The 24,374-nt window shown below is 36.3% G+C and overlaps 1 long non-coding RNA gene across 1 annotated transcript in view; it reads left to right on the top strand.

Annotated features, from left to right (window-relative positions):
• LOC121474776 overlaps positions 1-24,374 on the top strand; it is a 37,575-nt gene that overhangs the window by 3,338 nt on the left and 9,863 nt on the right. The window contains exon 2 of the long non-coding RNA XR_005983522.1: positions 23,231-23,405. This is a non-coding gene — a long non-coding RNA (uncharacterized LOC121474776). The remainder of the gene's footprint in view (positions 1-23,230; positions 23,406-24,374) is intronic.

Here is a 24,374-nt window from a genome sequence, read left to right as displayed (position 1 = left end):
CTGACTGACTTACTTCATTTAGCATAACACTCTTTAGCTCTATCCATGTCATTGTAAGTGGCAAGATCTCATTCTTTTTATGGCTGAATAATATTCCACCCCTTCTTTATTCATTCATCTATTGATGGACACTTGGGGTGCTTCCATAATTTGACTATTGTAAATAATGGTGCTATAAACATAAGAGTGCATGAATTTTTGGCTCATACCTTGAGCCAAAGGCAGACCCTCAACCACTGAGCCACCCAAGCATAATAGGGTAGTTCTATTTTTAACTTTTTGAGTAACCTCCATACTGTTTTGCACAGTGGCTGTACCAATTTACATTCCAACCAGCAGTGCAAGAGGGTTTCTTTTTCTCCATATCCTTGCTAGGGTTTTTTTATTTTAGCCATTCTGACAAGTGTGAGGTGATGTCTCATTATAGTTTTTTTATTTGTATTTTCATTTATGGAGATTCTTAAAGAAGAGATGCATTCAGGTGTTAATGTAATTTAGGCATCTCTGAATGGGTAGTAGAATGATGGTCCATGGAAGTGTGAAAGATACGAGCTTGACTCCTTTGTGGGTTTTAAGATATAGATCCAGTCAACATAGGAAATAGTCTGTAAGATTATAGAAGTTGCTCAGGGTTTTGTTGTTTGTTTGTTTTGTTTGTTTGTTTTAGTAGTGCCTATACAAAATCTGTTTTTGCATTTAGTTTGTTACGTACATGACAATTATTTTTAATATGATTTCTTGTACTTTTTATTTCAAAGTCTGTAGATTGGTTCAGTAGCTAAAAATGCCCACACTTCTGATAGCAAATATCAATAAAGAGACGTTGGGATAGCTAGAAACATAAGCTATTATGTTTGCAAATCCTTCAGATGCAAGATAGTCTTTTAGGCTACTTACAAAATAAAATATTATTCCTTTCTGTACTCCTTCCCCTGCAGCAGAAATGCAAGGAGTGATTTCCCCATCATTACTACTATACTAGTTGTCCAGGATTTTATTTCTCCTATATTGAGTTTAGAGAAGTCCTGAAGTATCATAATCAGGAGGCAGATTTCCTCAATGGGTTATTCAGTAAGGAATTAATAAAAGCCTATAACCCAGAAGGCAACATCCCTGCTTAAAATCAATAGGTGAAGCCCTGGGTTCTAATTAAGTCCTTTATCTTTGCTAAAGAGAGAAATCAGTTGGAGTAGTGACATTCTCACTCAAGTGAGAGTTCCTGCTTACTCACCTTCCATTCTTTTCTGGGCACTGGAATAGTGCTCTTGGCAATAGTCCTTAATTAGATCTACCCACTTGTTTCTTCCCCATGTAGCAAGCTCTTTCTTGGGCTTTGAGGCTGCTGGGGCTCCTGGTACTCTCTTTCATTTACTCCCCTCTTTCTAACATCCTCTTAGCCAGGGATGGGGGAAGGTGGTAGAAAACCCACTCCTCTCTATTCAGACTTCCCTCACTGGCATTTTCCCTTTCTTTGAATTTATTCTCCTGACTTTTTCCCCCCACACAATAAACTTTGATGGCTCATTACCCTTGGATTTTGAATCATTAACAATGAAAATATTAGTTCTTTTTTTCTTAATATTGAAACTCTGCCTCTAAGCGAGGGAAAATGTTTGCATTTCATCATTTTCCGCATGAAAGAAAAGAAAGAAAAAATTAAACAGTTTAAGTTTGCATATTATGATAGCCATAAAATTGTAGTCTTGCCACAGAAAAATACTTAATTGGGAAGCTTTAGGAGTTGGAAAAATAAGCATTGGAGCTGAACAGCTCCCCTAGTTACCCTTTTTTCTTAGGTAATTTAGAATGCAGAAGAAATACTGTAACTAGTCCACATTTCCTATAAGGACCACTTGAGGTCTGATGTGTGTTCCAGAGTTCAAAAATTTTTAGATTTTAGAATAATACCAAAAATTTATGTACCAGGTATGAATTTATTATCTCCCAGAGGGGCCTGGGTCAGCACTGTGTACTCAAAAATATCCATTTTTTTTTTGTCACCAACATAGGAATACCCATACTCTTAGTAGAATAAAGTCTTTAAATGGCCTCTTGTCAATTTAGATCAGCTTTTGCTACTAAATGATTTCAGATCAGATTATTTTTTGCTACCAAATGAATATAAAAATCACTTTAGATTTTCAGAGTTTCTGGATTTTGCAATTTTGAATAAGAAATTTGGGCTTACATTTCCTCAATTTTAAGATACCATCAATTATGAAATACTCTACCCATTTAATGAGAATTTTGAGAACCAGAAAATAAATGTTTCATTTACGATTATTTTATGTTTTTATTTTGTTTTCTGCTATTTTAGTTTCTATATCTAATTTTATTGTATGTAGGCAATGAACAAGTGTACATAACATCAGGGTTTTTTTTCTTTTTGTACTTTGTTGAACCTTCTTTTGTGGGTAGCACATGGTTATGTGTTGCAAACTTCTTATTTATATTAGAAAAGGAAGTTTATTTTCTGTATATAGTGTGTGCATATTATATATGCACTTATATACACATACTTTTATATGTATGTACATATACATATAACACATATGATATATATTATATGCATATAAGTATACATCAATATGCATATATGTATATATATATAAGCAAATGTTATGTTATCTTAGACATTTAGATACTTATTTCAATCTGATCTGGGCACTCACTTATGTTCATTGTTAGTTACTAGAATGTCATTGCTCCTAGACTCTTTGTAGAAGGTAGAAAATATATATGTGTATATAAACATGCATACACAGTATTATGATATATACATATCTATACCTATGTATCTACCCACATAAATATATCAAACAAACATGAGTTCACATTGGTACTTCCAATTCCACTTTAACAACTCAGGCCTCTTTCCAACCTTCCTCTTTTTCATATTTGTAACTCACCTCTCCAACACTGATCAATCTGGCTCCCAGTATCCTTAATATGGTTATTCTTTCTCTCAACCCTCCTATATGTAGCTAATCTCCTGACCACAGGAACCATATCTTTGGCCTTTAGCTTCACTGTCACCTCCTCACTACTCCCCTTTCCTTGTCCTCATGCATACTTGGCCCCTGTCTCTACTGCCACCTCCTTAAATACATTGTTGGTGCCATGGCCCACATCACTTTGTCAGCTCCAGGCCCACTACTGTCCGCTGTGTCTTTGGTCATGCTACTATCTCCAAAGAAAGAGAAGTGGAAGAAAGTAAACCATTTAGGTAGAGGAAAAAGAAGAGAAATAGAGAGGTTTACTTCTCTTTCATGGTCTGAAATTTTACTCTGAAGTTTCTAGACTTGGATTTTTTTCTTATTGAATTATTTTTCTGGTAGTGCTTGGTGAGCTCTTTTGACAAAGGAATCTCATCACTTAGTTCTTAGAAATTCTTTGCCTCTGTTTCTCCAAATATTGCTATCCTGTTTGTCTTTCCTTTCTTCTTAAAAAATTCTTTAAGTCAGATATTAGAACTTCTGAATCTATCTGCTATGTCTCTTAAAATTTCCTCCAGAGTTTATATCTCTTAGCCTCTGTTTTATGTTCTAGAAGAAATCCTCAGCAATATTTTACAGCTCACCAATTACTATATAGTAAACACAATGTTATTCAGTCTGTTTATTAAGTTGTATAATTTAATGAGTATATTTTTCATTTTAAAAAACTTCAGCTGATTTTTTATTGATATTTATTCTTGTTTCATAACTACTTGTTCTTGCTTTTAAGATATTTGATTCATTCCCTGCTTTATTTCTCCTATCCTATGAAATATTCTTTGGAGACCTTTCTATTAACTCATTTCCTCAGGCATAAGTTCTTTCTTGTGAGTTGGGGGGCTGAGTTTGTTAGTAGTCTCTCATGGTTTGCTACATGATTAATAAATCTTATTTAGACATTTAACTTTCATGACAGAATTCTTCTGCATATATGCTAGGCTACCATTAGTTTCCTAATGGTATCCAAATTTGTGCCCAGTGAGAATGATGTAGTTCTCCTGATACAACATGAAGTGGATATAGCAAGGGTAGTATTTTCTTTCAGGATGGCTGACTTAGTGTCTTAGCACAGCAACTCTGACATAATATCTGGGCTCCAGATATCAAGGGCCCAAAGATTTTTTTTGCCTAGAATGACTTACAGTTATGATGACTTCCCACACAATGGATGCCTGGATACCTCCTAAACTTATGGCTATAATTTTGGCTCATTGCTATCACTGCCAGTCTTTCTTTCAATGATACCTCACAAATTTACACCCACCAAGAGTTTCCTTTCTTATTAATATTCCCCTTCCCTTTGCCTTCCTTCTTTCTGTTATCCTCTGTTTTTATGTATGAAGAAGAGATATTAGCATGTGTTAATCTGTATTTTAGAACCAGAACCTATTAATAAAATTTAGTACCTGCATGTTAATAAGTTAATATAAACAATGATATTTTATGTCTTTGGCTTCACAAAGATTAAATCTATAAATCTGGAATCTAAAGGCTCTTCTGAATCATTATCATCAATGGACAGTCATATGGAAAACACTTCCTAGGGGATTAACTTCTTTAACATGTTTAGAATTGACATATTGGTACTATAACATGGGAGAGTACTGGGATTTTGTAAGCATTGCCTATTTGATTAAACTCATACTTTATTTTTATCTGTAATTGAATTAAGCATTTCTAGAAGCTAAATAACCTCTCTTGAAAGTCAACCAAAGATTTCTGACAGATGGGTGGATAGGGAAGACAGACAGAAGAGGCTAAAAGCTCCCGATTGGAGAGTCTGAAGGTGGCTGTCAGTTTCTATATGAAAACAGAATTTATCAAATTATGAAGATTTTTAAAGGTCTCTAATTCTCTGTCATCAATCTTACATAACACTCCTCTTTTTATATATAGACTAAAGACAAATTTATTTAAGATCAACCTAAATGAAGAAAATAATTATATAGGCATACAACAGAAACAAGCAAATGTTTCCTTAATCGATCCAAGTGCACTTAAGACTGTTATTACTTAACATGATGATCTGGAAAACTAACTACATTGCTCCAGTTGTCTCTGGTGACTAGGTAAATAGTAGCAAAAATTCTGTTGGCTAGCAAACTAGGGGTTAAACCACACCCTTTATTTTTGTTGTTCTCATAAATCCCAAATACGGTATGCTGCTTCTGGTCAGCGCTTGATTACTGTTGTTTACTGACCCACTCAGTAGCATAAATATATGTAAAATATGATTGTAATGTGGTATTCCTGCCTCAAAGCTGATCTACTACACTGGCCCCTGAGATCTTAACGCAGATGAGCAGAACAGCAAGAAAATAAGCAGCTACTCCTTTCGTAAGCAACAACACTCTTGGCCTTTCCCTGTCACTCTGCCCCTCACACCCACACCATTGGGACCAGATAAACACTTGGAATTGAAATGTCCTCTTCTCTTATCATAAGATCAAAAGTATGCTTGAGCGGTGTCTGTCTTTCAACTTCGAAGGGCTTTGTACTAATAGATGTAAGGTGTGGTCTGTCTTAAGGGTATTTGCATTATAAAAGGAAATTGTTGAGAACTCTAAAGAAGCCCTGAAGCAGTCACTGATATTGTGGAAAGAGAGATCCTTTGAGGGAGATGCCCTATCCCCACATTTTCAGTGGAGCAGCAAACATGGACTAGATGTTTTTCATAGTATTTCTGCTTATAGATTTAACATAGCTGCCTGAAAGTGCATCCACTTCTGGGCCTGTGTATGTGAATGACCTAAAGACACTAGAATCCTTCCCTCTTCCAGTTCGTGAGAGAGTGAATAAATAAAGACTTGGCAGCCATCTCACAGAGGCTGCTGACACCTGCTCCGGACAAATCCCAGGGCAATGCGCTTTCCATCTTCATTGCATGTTCTGCACGAAGAACTAAACTTTGTTTATCCTCCATCCAGCTAGAGATTATATTTCATGGCCAGCTGGTTCCCTTTGAGGCAGAATTTGGCTCCTTAAATATAGTACTTGTCTAGGTAAATGTTTAAGTTGTTTAAAAAAGAACATAAAATCACTTTTCACTTTTCATTAGTCTAATAGGGATCATTCATATGTTTATTGACACATTTGTTTTGCTCTCTCTCCTCAGAACAATATAAAAAGACCAAATATTTTATTACTGTGGAAGGAATTCTTTCAACTTTATCATTATTTACAGCACTGTCCTCCTGAGGCTGTGAATATGATCATAATAGGTCTGTAGTTACTGACTTTCAATTACTATAAATATTCTCAATTGGTGGAAGGACTTTTTACTTTTTGGTGTATTTCCCTCTGGTGTTATGTGGTATCTTCCATACTCACCTCTGTCATGATAGCCTTGTGTGCTTAGAATTAAAAATTTAAATCCCAAGGAAAAAACCTTAAGAAGTATATCTGCTTCTAAAGATCCATAAACATCTCCCCAAGCCCTGCAGTGAATACCCATAGTATCTATTGGAGCACCTTGCACACATTATGCACTCTGTCATGCTTGTTATTTGAGTGAAAAAGATGTAAATAGTTTTGAATTATCTGTGTTACTATCCCCAAATCAAAAATAGATCATAATATTAGCTCTTTTCGTAAGTCTTCCATTATGGGTTATTTTGATGTTTATGCTGCTCATTTTCACGGAGCCCTAACCTGCCAACGTGTTTTGGATCCTCGTGAATGCAGTGGACTCGGATGTGACAAAGCTTCAGACTGTTTCATTATGTCCAGTTTGCCTGGTTTCACATAAAAAAGGAAGCCTAGAAGTGTCAGTCCCTGAAGATCAGAAAGCAGCCACCATGAACTAAGCTAAATGAGACACCTCTGATTTTTCGGGCATGACTGAGAAATCGTCGACGCAGCTGTGTAGGGAGAATGCATAGCAGAATGGAGTCAAGCTGTTTAGGTTCAAGAACCAGATCTTTCCAATTACAAATGTATACTTTTGGATCAATTATTTAACATCTCTAAGGCTCAGTTTCCTTGCTTGTGAAATGGAGATAATAATAGTATCTAACTCACAGGGTTGATGTGAGGATTAAATGAGATCATTCTACTGAGAGAACATGGGACAGAGCCTGGCACCAAATAAACACTCCATGAACATTAGCTGTTAAGTCCTGTCTGCCATAACTACTCCTTGACTCTGAACTACTAAGGCTCTTGGAATCTGCCATGCTCATTTTGGCACTCGATCATGCATTAATTCATCTATCACCATCTATTGAGGTGACTTTAATCCCCGCTGGAGCGCTGAATATGGTTCTCCTAGTGTTTAAGATAGCAGACTCCCTATTATAGTGCTGTTCACATTAAACTGACCTCTGATAAATATTTATTCAAAGCTCTGAGTCAATACTAAAAAAGCGAAAGGAATATTGTATTCCATTAATGCAGAAAAAGGGTCCAGTTTACAGATGCCCTGCTTTATTCTGCATTGCTAGGATATTTGTTTTAATTATGGGAATCTACACCCTGAGAATGACATTGGTCACAAGAAGCAAGTAGAGGGGTGGTCTAGCAATTTCTAGATGAGAAATGTTTGAAAGCACTGGATGAGATGGGGGATAAGACTGTCTCTTTCTTTGGGGTTAGATGCTAGTGGAGAGGTTTGCAGTTTTTAGATTTCTATTTATAGTCAATTTTTAATGCAAATCCCTTAGGCTGGTTTGGAGATAGTTGACATCAAGAGTCACTACACTTTAGAAGCCCTTACTCTTGCAGTCACTATGGCTTTATTTCTAGGTCAGTTTTTTTGTCCTTCCCTCCCCCCACCCAAATAATGCTCCCTAGAGGCTCCTCAGTCTTTACAGAGGGAGCAAAACCAGTTTGCCGGGGGTGGGGGGGAGCTCTGCATTAGTCAAACTCTCACTGTGCCCTGCTCCCCCAGGCTCAGAAGATTCTAAAGCACCAGAGTAGAAACAGGTGGGAAATTGGAACTAACAGACTGTGGATAGCCAACGGGTCTGGATTCATGGTCAGTAAGAGGGAACTGGATTGGACAGACTATATTTGAAGCTTTATCTTTTTGAGAGCATGTACTTGGTTTGAAGACAAATTCTACAGCTTTGCAGCATAGCCCTACTCTCAATTTTAGACTGCCTGGCACGTTGAAGATTCTTTCTCTGTCTCTCAAGTGACTGTGCTATTTAGTTTTTTAAAAATTATTAATGCAAAAAAGAATATGGGTTTTTCTACAGAATAAAAAAAATGCCACATTTATACTCTATTTGGCTTGGAGACTAAGTATCTAAATGTGTTGGTCAAAGCTCTCAGTGAAACTACCAAGAACTGCTTTCTTTCATGAGCTGATGTGTGGGATCATTGAATTTTGCACTTAAAAACGCCAATTACCTTGATTTTCTGTTCATTTTTGTTTCTAAAGTCTGAGATAAGTGCAATTTCTGGCTGTTACTTACAAGTTCATCCCCATGTGTATTCTCCTGCCCTTATAAGCCTTCTACCATCCTAACTGCCTTTAACTCTAATGGTGGCTCAACTACGCGTTTGGATGTTTTGCCAATAATTCAAATTTGCTATTTTCCCATCACAATAGTATTCTCCATTACTTTTTGTTCTGTTCTGTTTTTTTTTTCAGCAATAGTTGTAATTCCTGTAATCGTAGGATGTTTGTTTGATGTAAACCCTTAGTCCTATCTGGAAATATTTAAAACGCTGTGTTCTCTAGAGGCACATAAGGAATAATATTTTAACACATAGCTTTTATTTTCACTGAGCCCACATTAAGCCAAGGTAATTTTGTTCCATGTTGTGTAATGTTCTTACTTGTGATTATTTCTGCAGGTTACTCGTTTTCTTTTTTAAATCACAACAACTGAAGGGCAACAACAGCTGCTGGAGTTATGTTTGTCAGACATTTTAGGTTAGTTTTCCCCTTTGCGTGAATGGGTTCCATTGATAACACCAAACCGGGTATATGTTGAGATTGCCACCCACTGGTGAAATAGAGAATTTTCATTTGCACCAGTTAAGAAAACACTTGTTTTCTGTTTCAGAGTATGAACTCATACATGTAGGTTCTTTAAAAATATACATTTCAAACTCCATTAGAAGAATAAAGAATTTCATTATTATGAAACAATTTAAAGCTTCATCTGAAGAATAAAAAAGTCATTGTTATAAAACCATTTAGAAACCTTTATTTACATCTTTTGTAGCCTCTACAATGTGGAGAGGTGAAAAAAAAAAAGCTTAGAATTAATTATGCCAAAGTGTTATCAGTGGTCGCTGCTGAATACTAAGATTAAGAGGGATTAAACTAATTTTTATTGCTTCCTTACACTTTCATTTAAAGTTTTTTTTTTTTTCTGCAGAAAGCTTCTATTGCTTTAAAGAAAATCTAAATCTGAAGAGGAAAAATAAGTATATGTGTGTATATAAATCGAAATGTAAGTCTTCAATAACAGCACTTTATGGAGTGTTAAAAAAAAGCACCGCCCTAAATCAATGCCACATTTAACTAAACAGATACAAAAGGAACAAAAGCTCTGAGATTGAACTGCAGCTTTCATCACTCCACTAGCACAAATTTTAAATTCAAATGCATACATAAGAATTTATTATGTGATAAAGATGCCATTTCAACTTCATGTGCAAGGATGCTTGGTTACCTCACATCATTTACCAAATAAATTCCACATGTGAAAATTAAAAACATAAAATAAAATAGATTTTAAAATCCAGAAATGAATATTTAAGCTAAGCAAAAATGCAAAGGAAAAATTGTAAAGGAGAATATTGAAAACTTCTGTGTAAGAATATTACCATAAAAACAAAGGAGAAGCTGCGAAAAAACATCTAGCATATAGAACTGACAAAATAAATATTTTTTAAAAGGCTTATGAGCATTTGAAAAAAAAATTAAAGTTCATTACTAATCAAAGGATTGCACTTTTTTTTAAATGAAAGATTTAGCTATATTGGCCAAGATTTTAAAAATACTAATGTCAAAAGTACTCCATATTACAGAGCTACTTTGCTACTTAAAATTATTACTTAAAAGATATTTAGTAACATGGAAAAATGCCCATATCAAATTTAGTTTACAAATAGGGTTTAAGTAATAATTCAGTTTATCTACATCTCTCCAGAAAAATGTTATTCCAAAGTTTTAGTAGTGATTTTTTGTATTACTAGAGTTATTGGTGATAATATCCTTCCTCATGCATGTCTGTACTTTTTAACTTTTGGCAACAAAAATTTACAAATATACAATATGCTCATTAAAATTCATTTGAGTATGAAATAATACATGTAGTTTGATTACTAATTAATAAAAAAGCGTATGTGTATATATGCATATTTACATTTGTAATTCATCTAAGTAGATTAAAATTGTTTTAGAGTTTAATAATAATTCTTTGTATGGTTATTATTTTGTTTATATTTCTATGGCTATAGGAATATGGCTATTGCCTTCATTATTCATTTGTAATTATTTTACTACTGATAAACAAAAAATGTACATTGTATTTAACTAAAGTCGTGGAAAATATTCTTGAAAACCTAATAGTTAAAAGAGGAAAAGTATATGCAGTATATGCAGTTTGTTCACAGTTTGATAGAAGTCAAAGTGTACCTATTTTATTCATACATATATATGATAAAGTTTTTAAAATTTGGTAAGGCAATGTTTTAAAGGTTTATGGTGATTACAGTACTATGAATATAGTTGATAGTTTTCTTCTTTATTTTTCTAGCTTTTTAACTAGAAATGATAGTCTATACATGTATATCAAATATATACATTGAACTGTATACTTTAAATATGTGCAGTCTATGGTGTTGATTCTTCAATGAAGTTGTTGATATATAATATAAAACTGCTGCTCAATAACAAAATAGAAACAATTCTCATCTTTTCTTTCTGAAAGGAAAATTTTATGTTTAAAAACGTGGTGTCACTTTTTACTAGCCTAATGTTTATTTCACCCCATTTGTAGATTTGTAGAATACAGAAGACATTTCAAAATATTTCTTCACTGGCATTCGGCATGGTAATGAATCAGTATTTTAAACCAGTTTACACAAATTTGGATCTGCACATTCTTTTCTAGGGTGGGGGAATAGGGTAGAATATTTTTACTTATCAGGATAATGTTAATCTCTATCATGTACAAGGAGTCAAGTATCTTGTGGAAACATTTAGCTATTTTTCCATCGAAAGAAGGTGACTTCTTATAATTCACAAACTTAAGCAACCAAACAAACATGATTTGACTTTTCAGAAGGAAAACACTTACTCAGATATTAGAATCTCTCATTAATACATCCTGTGCATCAGCAGTAATTTTATTGATTATGTGAACTGTTAAATAGTCCATCTGCAATGCAAATGTGATGTTAAAATTAAAAACTGACATCAGTTTATTTTCCTCCAGCAACTTTAGAGCTAAATTAAATAAAACCCTTGATTTGAGGCAGCCAGCCTTTTTTGATAAAGCTTTCAAATATCCGGCATGTTAAAAGTGTGTTGCTAGGTACGTGAAAGATGATACTAGACAAAGAACGACACTGTTTCAATCATTTTTTAATAAAGGAAAATATACAGCTCTCCTGTGTAGCTGCACACTGCTTGACTGGTGGGCAATACTAATGTGTCCAGAGATACATGATGTATCTGCTAGTCTTGGCTGAGGTGTGCTGAGACCTCCTGTACAGATGCTCCTGTGTGACAGCTGGCTGTGTAGTCTGTTCTGCCTTACTTGCAAGCCTTGCACTCTAAAACCCAAGCAGCTAATTTTAAAATAGTAATGCATGGCACAGGTGTAAAAAATGAATGAAAATACTCATCCCCGAGGCATGTCATGAGTTGATTATCATAAAAATTGCTTAATTATTTATTAGTAGTTGCTTTATAAATCACTCTGGTTTTGCTAAAGGGTATAAACGGTGAGATGGGGAAGCAGAGCTAGAGAGGTGAAATTGTCAGGGGACACCATAGTGAAGGGTTTCATATACCACACAGATGCCTTTTGACTTTCTCCTGTAAGTGATGTGGAAACAGAAATCTTTTAACAGAAGATTGAAAGGTCAGATTTGTGTTTTCTCTGTGTGATGGCAGATGAATCTGAAGGGGACAGGAAGAGAGGCAGATAACAGTGAAGGTGAAAGACCACGGAAGCCTACAGTTGCAGTACAGGGTGACAAAGATGGGAAGAAGCCACCAAAATATTTGAAAGGGAAAGCATATAGGAAAAACATTCAGAAGGATCTGGTAGTTGAGTGAATATGGGGGCCAGAGGTAAAGTTGAGGAAAGGACTGAGTTTTCTTCTTTGTGTAGCTGGGTGGATAGTTAACACCCTTAGCTGATACTGAAATCCCAGGTGTTGATGGTGATTAGAAGGGGGAAACATAAGTGGCTGGTTGACCTACTTTGCTAATGGATACATGCACTCAGAAATTTTACAAGAGCAAATTGTATAGACAGACATACAATAAACAATGACAGTAAAATTACAGACAAAGCTCTCCAACTAAATCACAAAAGGCCAGGAAAGCATAAGAACCTTTTTGTGAAGCTGATGTCAGAGACATGAACAAAGATGGAACAATTAGATTGCATTAATTGTATCTGTTATGTTGCAATGGCAATGATTTTACTCCCAGTAATAATGAGCTCTGTTATAATGGGCATTCACCTTGTATCCCACCTATTCATTCATTAGAATGAGGGTTTTTTCCCCTCCTTTTACAAAGTAAATACACAATAAGATCAAATAAATTTTGATGATTGCCAACAGATGGTGAGGGGCTCAACCTCAGACCATCTGATCTTTCGCTTTTCAGTTCTTTCCGGCTGTTCTTTCTACTTAATTACCTTCCCCTCACTTCCTAATCCCTTCCATGTAATTCTACACCAAGATTGGGTCTAGCACTCTCTATTAATTTTCCACAGCCTACACTCCTTTCTGATAAGATATTCTTTCTTTGTAGCTGTGTTGCTAATGGATCTAAACAGTCTGGTTTTAGCAGAACCTTTCAATCCTACTTGAACCATGTCTTTGCTCAATTTATTAATTCAGTTTAATGCTGAGAATTTAAAACTGACTCTTACAATTTAATCTCATTTCACATCTGACACAATGGATCAACCACCAGTAATTTTACACAATCGAAGAACTATTTTAACTGACCTGTCTTTTAAATCCTTCTCATATGAGACATTTATTTTTTCCAATCACTAAAACAGACTTACTAGAGTGATATATGTGTTTCATAGAGAAATTTCCTTTATTACATGAGTACATCTATGCATTTTTTATGAATGGAGCAGAGAGTGTATTGCTGTAATAGGTATTTTAATGAAATTTTAGGCAAGTGCATAAAGGGTAGGAATTCAGGGAAGCTCAGAAGGCATCTCCTAACGTAATTTACTATAGACGCTGCATGTATATTTACATAATCCATATCTAGATAGAACCTTCTTTTTTCTTTTGGCAAGTACATTTTAATGTCCAGTTCAATATAAGGAGGCTGTTTCTGTGTCCTGTTGAGTAGTCCCTAATAACACTGCTTTACCGAGGTAGACTAATAGAATTCTGTTGATTGAGACTTCCTGCACTATACATGTGTTCTCATGTTTCTATCGTGTTTCGCAGCAGTTTGCTTAACCAAGTGCTTGTTCTTTTGATATAGAGATTGCATACCAAATACTATATACTGTTAAGCATTTGAAATAAAAATAAGGCTTGGTTTTAAAGATATCATCTATGTTTTGTGAGTGCCATTTAAAAGCAGTCACTTTTTCTGATAATGAAAGCAATAAATATTCGTTTAAAATTTTTTTTTAATACAGAAAAATAAGAGGTAAAAGCTCGAACAATACCCATAATCTCAGTAGAGATGATGGCTATTCAATTTTTGCATATACTCTGTCTGGATCTTGTATGCATATCTGTATAAAATGAAAATTTTAAAGCAGACTCAGACATGTAGATAATGATTTATACAGATAATCACTACACACATTGAACTTATGTGAATTTTACTCTGTGTGCCTGTGAGAGGACAAGAATTTAAATAGATTTAAAAAATATTCCCCTTCATTTTGTACATGAGTATATGCCCTAGAATAAGCATGAGATGAGTGATAGGAATTTGCTGTTCCTAGTCTCTGCGTCTCAATTCCTGTGTGTCTCTTATAGTATATGCATTTTTGTGCAGGGACCATGACTCCAGTGGTAAGAATGCATATTTTTCCTACAACATGATCTAAACTCAGGCCAGCTGCTTTGATGCTCAGCCACAGACACAGTTACCTATTCTAATGCTAAAAGGAAATCTATGATGCAGTTACGGTATTTGCTATCCAACCTGGAGATTTTCAAGGGTAATGTTAATTATATGAGATTTTTTTCATCATGATTTAAAAACCAATCTCCTACGTGAGAGGCAACTTCACTATAATCTACTTGTTTATTTTAGTATATAGTTATTAATCCCCCCTAATATCACAAAGTATTCTTTGAGAACATTCTTAATAACCACATTGCAATCCATCACATGGATGTGCCATATCTACTCTAACCAATCCACTATTATTAGACATTTGGTTAATTTCCAATCTTTCACTATAAATAAGGCTATGACAACTGTTGCGCCTGAGATATGATATGAGCATCAGTCATTATTTTTGCGCAAGTACTTACTGCTGTTGTAAGTGTCTTTCCTTCAGGCACTTCTATCACGTTCATGCTGATAAGATATAGGAGGCAGAAGACTGTGGTTTCACAGTAACCAGCGAGGGATTGACTTCAGTGGAAGAGGAGGCAATAAGACATACATTTTTGAATACAACCTTTTGGTGTTTCTTGGAGACTCCTTACCATGACACTTCCTGTTCAGAAGGTTGGATTGGCATTTAGTCACGTGAGCCAGTTCAAAAGGTGGATTTGCTGTGACTTTTTTGAGAGCTCCAGGGTTCTGGCTCCTTCTGTCAGCTTCCTGCTGCAAATAGCCATGGCATTTCTCAAAGTTAGAAGATTTCATGGGCTAGTCTTTCATACCAGCATAGCTCTCCATCTCCAAACTTAGGTTGCTCTGGGCAGCTGCACTAGAGGACAGCTAGGTGTTCTGACTTGGGCTGTGGAAGGAAAACTAGAGTCTCACAGCTTTATAAAAAACGCTACCTACAAACTCTGCTTGTTTAAAAGTCTTCAGAAAACTTAAGGACTAGTTTCCTAGGATACATTCCAACATGTGGAATAATAACTGGTCAAAGTATAAAATATTTGTAAAGCTTTTGATCCATACTGCTAAATTGCTTCCCCAAAAGTTTTTTACTGATTTATATTCATGCCAGCTGTACATGAGACTGATCTTTTGGCGAAAACACTATAATTTTTAAAAGAAGGTTAGCCATAGACCAGTTAAGATCTTGCTTTTTGTTTATTAAACAAGTCAAATGTACTTTTTTTGGGGGTATATTTATTGACATTTTTTTCTTTCTTTCTTTTTCCAGAATTCATGTTCTACCACCCAAGTTTTTTTTAAATTAATGTCTAAGAAGTTTTTGTATTTTATGTTTGTATCTAAAGACAAAGTACTCAAACCACGTGAAATAAGATACACATTTTTCAGGAGGAAGAAGAGACGGGAAGAGAGTGAGAGGATAGGATAGGCTGCAGACCTCCAAATAGAGATGTTGCTTATGGCCTTTCATGCCCTCCACCCCTTGAAAAATTGCCCCACCCATGGCTTCCAATGCCAGGTGTTATACCACATGACTTTAATGATCACAGTTGATGAGATGTCTACTCAAAGGTCATCAGTTAATAGGTTGCCAAGGGATTTATGAACTGCACCGGAATCTCTTAAGGAATTAGGGTAGCAAATAAAAAAAAATTTTTTTTTAAAAAAGGCTGCCAATTAATAATAGATCTAAAAAGACAAAAATACAGAATATGAATGAAACAGATTAGTGGTAGAGCTGTAGAGAAAAAAAGCCACAAATTCCTGCTCCTGAGATCTCTAAAGCCACCTTAGAGAGACACATTCCAGCTCCAGTTTCAGCAAAGCTGTTTACCTTTCCCATTCTAAGTATGTCCCTGCCATGTGAGCTTCCTTGAGTCATCTCTATTATTCACAATTAAGTGAACTTGAGGAAACAGAATGATTCTGAGGGAGAGTACTTATGTGACAGATTTAAAAGTATCTCAGTCAGAATTCCATACATATTCCAGCAGAGTCATTTTTATAGTTAATTCTTTGATTTAACAATTTGTTCAACATAAAATCGTCAAACATGCAGTCTATTTTGGGTATTGGGCAGGTGATAAAGGAGATACTGAGACGAATCAGACAAACTCTGCGATCTAGAAGCATACAGTTCCATCACACTTTTCTACATAGTGCGGTCTTTCGTTACTGCAGAGTGTCAGATCAATGGTGACCAACTAGTTGCTAGGCAACTTGAAAGACAGGCATACAGATCCGATGCAGCTTCATTCTGGCATGTATTCTTCTTCAAAATGTTTGTCAAGAACTGTGGAGGGTCTGAAATTTTCTCTGCTTTAAGGCTAAGATGTTAGTCGGCCACAGTTGAACAGATGCTGGCAGAAGACATGACTTCTAGGTCAGAGACAAAGGAGTAATTACTCACAATAAGGCAAGCAACAGGAAGCTTTATGTTTGCTTCTGGTTCCCTTGCCCCCAAGTTCTATGGGGGTCATGCAGAGCAACCCAGCTGGATGTGTCATGATGGAGAAACACAAAGTATAGGGAACCCAAACATTTTATGGTGGGCTGCAAGCAAACCTGCCAGAAATTTGCCCTGTAGGGAAACATTATCTTTATTATACTGGACAGAAAGTTGTTCTCCACTCTGGAAGGAGATACTATCTCTCTCTCTTTCAGGGCTATTCACTATCACTATACAAATGTCCTTGAAAAGATAATCCAGAACAAATGTCCTCAGTACCTTTGCCTGCAAGACATTTTGCAAAATTGTCTCCCTACAACATTCTTTTTCTGGCTACTACTTTTTTAGGCCATTCACATTTTTGGTTCTTATTTCTAACTAAGTATCTATTTACTCTAAGATTGCTCTATACTCCTCTGTTTTTGGTGTGCACTCTATATCCTGCTACGAGATGTATGAGTTAAAACTTGTTTTATGTAATAGAAACCAACTTTTCTCCACCTCAAGCAGAATAGAGAGTGAAAGGATACTGGATTATTTCATAATTCAAAACACAACCAAAAACCTACTGCTGTTCTAGGACTTCATCAGCAGAAGTTGATGGCCACCCCTAGAGTGCTGTCATTAGCATGCTTCAACTTCAGTGGCTCCCAGTCTCTGTCATTCTCCACTCCAAGTTTTAAATTCTCAGGAAAGAGGAGTCAAATGGCCTGGTTGGTTCAGGCTCTGTCTACTTTTTCACTTATGGAAGAGGAAAGGGCCATAAAATCACAGACCTAGTAAATGTTGGCTGTTCCCAAATTAGGGGAGATCATTTCTTAGGAGTTTTGGAAACCTTCCCAATTGCTTTCTACTCTGTCTGGATTTGTTTTGATTGATACTCCATTGCTCATAAAAGAAATATGGTTATTGTATGCAATTTCTTTTTAAAAATCAATTAAATACAGTTTTGCTTTGCATGTTTTTTCTTGGCCATCTCCTGCCATTTCTCAAAAAAAGAATTTTTTTTTTGAGTCATTTTGTGACCTGATCTAAACCAATTTAGTGATTCAAGAGTTTTGGGCAAATATAGGTAGCTTATAGTGGTTGGAGATCAATTGGACTATCTGTCTTTTCTTGTCAATCTTGCTATTAAGTGGCATGCTACAAGTAGAGCAAGGCTTAGTTCAAATTTTATTAATATGAAATATTTATTAGCTAGTCATTTATCTTCAAGACAATTATTTCAACAATAAAAATTTATTTTTCACATCTTTTATGCTAATTAATATATCCCCTGACATAGATTTCAGTAATGCCCATTTGAAATACCACAGTAGCCACCTCTAAAACTTCGATTTTCCTAATTAGGGTATCTGCAAGGTTATCTAATCAACCCTGGAGTGTGGACTAATGTTACCTTATTGCCCACATGCACATACATACATTAGACCTCCTGTGGAAGTATTTTTAAAGTAAATTACCAGACAAACAATATAATAGGTCAGAATTTAGGCATTTAGTCATGCACTCATGCTAATTTCCATACTCCTTTGTAATTAACATTCCTCCTGACTGGATTAATTGGGTTTGCAATAAGTAATCACATTTATAATACTGCAACTGTTCCCAAATTAATTGCTCACGAGTTCAATGAGCCATTACATGTTCTCATTTAAAGCAGCTTAGAGAGCCCATGATTTTAGAGTGGTGGCCCTAAACATTTTGGGGAGAGGGGCATAGAATCATCCAAGAATATCTCAATAATGTGGTGACAGCAGTAAACCAGTGGTTCCCAAACTTTGAGAGTACATGGGAATCACCTCAATGTCCTCATTGAAAATGAAGATAACTTGACCCCACCCTAGCAATGCTGGTTAGGTAGATATTGTATGGGATCTGGAAAAACTTTGAGTATTGCACATCATCTTCCTAGAAAAAGGCACATTTGCACCTACTTCCAGCTACCAGTGATTTTAAGGGAGGGTTTCCGAACCCTGTGGCATTAGTCAAGTACAATTTTTCTCAGCACTGGCTGCGTATTACAATCACCAAGGGAGTATAAAACAATATTTCAGACCAATTAAATAATAATATGAGTAGTATAGGGTGACTAAACTGTCTGCATCATTTTTTCCCCATCCCAGAATGGAGACTAGAGATTTTTCCCAATGTATCAATCTATTTTACTGAATTAGACTCACTTGACAGATACCTAGCAAAAGTGATAATAAAAAGAAGCCCACTTACCCTATAAATCTTACAAAATACACAGTTTAATTTGTGTATTGGTGAGAAGGCACATCATTTTTGGCATTGATTTGTCTTTCTCTCTTCAAAGGTTCAAAGGATTTAGTAGACTTTATATTCTGTTTGATAAATAGCCCTCCCAAGCTTGGGAGAAGAAAAGCCAGGCTCTTTTTATAGTTTATGGTGACAAGGTGAGTGTTTATTGTGATATTTTAGTTGAAGAAATTCTAAGAAAACATGCAGAGCTTCAAATTGGCTGTAAGTTTAGTATATTTTAATATTTGACAAAAAGTAAATACTCATTATGAGTAAACCCAGAGAAATGGTTAAATGGGCAGTTTTGTTATCTGAGGAAAGTCTTTTTTTTATTCTTTTGATTAGGAACATATCATGATGAGCAAAGTAGTGGATGGAAACTTTAATTTAGTTACATTGATAAGTTTTAAAAAGTTTTTTTAGACTTTTGTATTTTAAGGAAGAGAGACCTATAATCAGTGATAGAAAAACCATGTTGGAAATGACTATAATACAGCTTCTTTGAAGTAGATCCACTTATAATAATACTCATATAGACATTCAAAGCACTGGTAATAATAGGTGATTTAATGGTGTTTAAATCCCTTGAGTAAATTCATATAGGCCAAGAAATTTCCCCAAGGACATGAGTTTAATAATTACGATCATTTCTTGTGCTGATAACTCTTGAGTTAGAATTTCTGCTCCAGAGACAAAGTTTGAGAAACTCAAATTGTGAAAATTAAGTCAGAAGTTTGGCTAATTCAACACATACATATGAGTTATAGTCCATTTGTGTATGAGAACTGGCTTCCAAGTAAGCAAAGGGCTGTTTTTTCAGCTCAGAAAGCTTTGTCTTTAAAATGGTTTGCACCAAATGGTATGTGGCAGAGACTAGTTGAATAAAAAAAATTTTTTCCCAGAAATGTTAGCTTTTGCTTTTACTGTTAAGGTGGGATTGTTAGTTTTCTTTGTAAAAAATCGAGATGATTTTCAAGCTTCTAATAAAAGCTCAGTACTTCTTTATTAGATTGTGGAGAAGGACTCATCAGAATTGCGAGGGTTTGGAATTTTGCCGGAATCCTTCATAGTAGGAGATATTGAAGTGTAATTGAATTGTAGATGTGCTATCAGTTTAGGCCACTGTCGTCAGAGAAGCCAGCACTCCTGGGAAGGTGAGGATGGAGTTACAGGCTTGAGGAAAGATCCAGCCTTGTGGCGGACTACGCCAGCAATGGTGTTGCGTGCTTACTCTCCATCAACCCTACAAGCTGCTATGTCTTCCTGTTTCTGATCCTAACCACCCAGTGGGCAGGTCACCATTATCCCTGTCTTACAGATGAAATGAGAGAGACAGGGTTCATATCCAGATAGCTCTGCCTCCTACGCCCTTGTTCTTTCTGTCACGTCCTCTTGCTTCTATTCTGTGTAATCCCTAAAACCCCTTGCTTCAATCCTGAAGTTTTTCACTGCATTGTGGGGAAATATTTGTAGCACTGGACAGCTCTACTCACCCAAAAGGCCATTCTCCTTTTGAGCTTACGTTCGCCTCCTTGTGACTTCCATTTACTGGCTCTGTGGGAGAGATATTAAGGATAGATGGAAAAGGGTAAGAAAAAAAAAGGAGTATTGAAGACCTGAAGGTAGGCTGGCATGGAAGCTGGAGAGAAGGCTGTGTGTCTGGGGCAGACAGGAAATAAGCACAGGAGGCTGTTCTATTTTCTCCTCTGAAATTTGAGTTTTCATTCTCTGATGGTGTGCATGTGGCTGTGTCAAGACTGGGGTGTTCTATTATCCAGTCAGCAGGGGGAGCAGTGAACTCGAAGTGACATCCCGTAGGGAGAGAAAGGCCATCTACTCAGCACGGTGGTTTATGAGTGGGTGTTCTTATTCTGCCTGGCATTAATAGATTTCATTTAAAAAAAAATTATTTCTCCTTTTTTATCCCCCATGCTGTTGATGGTTAATTAAGTCATTGGGCACCAGAAGCAATGCTGCACTAGAAAAAAGTCACTTTGGTGGCATTTTGTGTTTGTGAATTTCTTTAACTCTATAATGAATTGAAAATTTAAGGGTACCTTTCTGGAGTCCATGAGGATTGTTAATTCTGGCCAAAATTATTTTTATAGCTTCGGTTCAGAATAACAGCTCTGTTTGGGAAGAGCCAGGTGAGGAGGAGACATTTGATTCTGGGATGATTTGAGGGTCTCTGAGGAACACATTCCAATTATTGTCCTTAGTGTCTCTTCCTGTCTCTGCCAGGAATTGCAGTCTTTTTTAGGTTGAAGCTTTTTTTTTATTTAAAAAAAATATAATTAACATATGCATATTTTACCTAAAAAGAATAACTCATTAACCAGTCTCCGTTATTGAGTTTATTTGTTTCTATTTGTTTGTGGACAGGTGCACTTTGATATGTAAAGTCCAACTCTGGGTCATGAAGCATCTGCCAAGCCTTATTAAAACATTGGAGGGCCCACAGCAGGGAAGTGGAAGAAGGAAAGTCAAGCCTCTATTTTAATGTGGGTCAGTGGCTGGTTGGTTCTCTCAGGTCCTAGGCCAGGAGAAGTAGCATGTTCTGAGTATGAGATCCAAGATAAGATAGGAGAGTCATATTTCAGAAAAGCCCAGAATTTATTAGATAAATAATACTGCTTTTGTGCAGTAGTTCATAACATGTATTTTTTGGTCATGAGCCCTTTGAAGTATCTGGAGAAAGTTGTGCATCCCCTCCCAAGAAAAATGCATGTGCACACAAAATTTAGCATGCTATTTCAGCACTTCGTTGATGTGCTGCACTCCCCTGAAGCGCATCATGAATTCTTTTTTAGGGTACTAGTCTCTACAGTTAGGGAGTGGGAATGTGTATGCACCCCAGGGTGTGTGTAAAATCATCCACCAGAGTATGGAATTTTCTATTTATATTTATTCTCTCTCTCTTTTTAAATATTTTATTTATTTATTTATTCATGAGACACACACACACACACACACACAGAGGCAGAGACAAAGAGAGAGGGAGAAGTAGGCTTCCTGCGGGGAGCCCAATGCAAGACTCAATCCCAGGACCCCGGGATCACGACCTGAACTAAAGGCAGATGCTCAACCTCCAAGCCGCCCAGGTGCACCTATAGTCTCTCTTTTAAAGGTTTTCTTTTCCCTGTAGATTTTACGTTGCACATCATATGCGAGTTCTGTAGTATATAACACTCGCATAACATTTATATATAAATAGATTAACAAAAGTAATTGTAAGGGATCACATTTTTTACTGACAGGGAAGCATGACTCGAAAGTGATCGATTGGTATTTAAAGAGTGGTGCCAATGAAATTTAAATTCTAGGCTCTGCTCTCCCCACAGTGGAGGGCCAAGGATAGGAGATTAACTCAAGAGGTGACTACTGGTGACTGGAAATTTTGGACCTAGTGATAGCACCTAACATTTGCCCACACTTCATGAAGTCCATTCACAAATGTTCTATTTGTCTGTGACATAGGTAGAGCAGGTGCTAATAGAAATCTTTGAGAGTAAGGTATGTTAACCAAATTCTTAGAAAACTTAAGAGACTTTCCCAAGTGCCCTTGGCTAGTCAGTGGTGGAGCTGGTGCAGGAAACCTCAACTGCTGACCACAAATTATGTGCTTATTTCGTCAAACAGCAGGGATAAGTCAATCATTATGGGCTGTCAATGGCCCCATGGCTGCAGTTACTGGTGCTTCCCTGTGGACGCTGAGTCGTTGAATCCCTGGCTGATCCAGATACAGGGATAGAAAGCATATTTTAGCTACTTGATCAGAGGGCCAGGAAGCCGAGCTAACAATTCAGCATTAGCTCTCTCCTGTTGGTACTGTAATACCAACATATTTCAAAACAGATAGAGGGCTCTGGAAGGGTTTAGATACATCTATGTACAAAAAAGATTTACAATGGGTTATTAAATGGGAGTTTTGAGGCTGGTTTCTCAGGAAGTGCCAACCACTCGTTCTCCCAAATTTCCCTTGGTGCCACTGTCAAAGGCAAAGTACTCATCTAGATGGATTGTTGTTCTGACCCAAAACGACATTTCCAACTTTTCTTATATATAATCCAATTTCTGAACTTCTTTTTCAGTGATATTAAGTGGAATAGCAGAAAAAAAGTATTTTGGCATTAAAGATAATAAATGTGCTCTGCATTGGTCAGGTGTCCTTGCTCTTTGCCAGTGCATTAGCTGTATTGATTTTAGAATTTTAAATGACCCTTTTTACCAGACTTGATTAATGTCTCGTCCCCCGATCTTGGCTACCTGCTCCTTCTTTCTCTCATATGCAATCTTCTTCCCTCTCAGACTGGCACAAGTTAGAGACGGCTGACCTTCAGAGGATCAAGGGTCAGGAAATGTTGTGAGGAGGGTCCCTCAGGCCTGATGATTAGCCTCTATGGAGGGGACTGGTCGTGGAAGGATCAAGCCTTCAGCCTTTTGCCCAAGCCCCAGGCACATTCACAGTGGATCTCCTGGCTTGGTAAGTACCAGACTGTTCTAATATGTAGCTTCCATAGAAGAAACCTCTAGCCAGATAGAGGATTTGAAAGTGAAATGAGATCTGTGGGAAAAGCTGGCCAGCTAAGCCCAAATGTCACTGTTATTGCATGAAGCTAAGGTTAATTTTCTGAGATCCCCTCTCATTAATTAATAGTGTCCTCTGCTATCCTCAGAGGACACTTTGTTTAAAATTGCATTCACACATTATTTTATTCTCTCTCTGCACCTGAACTGTGGAGTCCCTGAGGATGTTGCTGCCTGGTATGTATGGCTTTGTGCACCCCTCCCTGAGGCCCCCTCAGTGTGGCCGGGTTGCAATGAGCGATGACTCTGAGACTAGGCTTTTCCTTATCTTTCAGAAGATGAGTGGGTGGGAGGTTGACCATCTTTCACTAGAGATGGCCACTCCTCAACCAGGATTGTTTTCAATTGTTCACTGCTTCTTACTTTTCATAATATTTTAGGAGTTAATTTGTCATAGATGATAGAGGTGATACAACTACATTTCAGCAATTTTGGAAAATTGAGGCATAAGAGTCATTCCTATCATTACTCCATGAATGCACCTTCTCTTAGCATTTTTATATGCACGTTCGATGTATTTCTAATGACAATGTACTTGAATATTTTAAAGATTACAACATTCCATTCTAAGCATTTTTTGTTGTTTAATCGTACTCATAAATGTCATTGGGGTATCAAAATGTATTTCACTATTTTCCTATTGCTGTCTATTAGACCAGTATTCATCCCTCATTAGTCTTGATTGGATATACCATCATTTATTTCCTCATTGTTATTTTTTTTATTTTTATTTTTCCTCATTGTTATTTATCAGATATACCATTGTATTTTAAACTATCTTCTTGTAATCCCACATTCATGATTAAATTATTAATGACTATTGGCTTAAGAAATCTGCCTATTTGGATTTAGTTTGACAAAGAGC

This window comes from Vulpes lagopus, chromosome 13 (genome assembly GCF_018345385.1).
Source record: "Vulpes lagopus strain Blue_001 chromosome 13, ASM1834538v1, whole genome shotgun sequence".
Taxonomy (NCBI): Eukaryota; Metazoa; Chordata; class Mammalia; order Carnivora; family Canidae; genus Vulpes; species Vulpes lagopus.
Note: the sequence above shows the minus strand (reverse complement) of the source record. Positions and strands in the feature narration are given on the sequence as shown.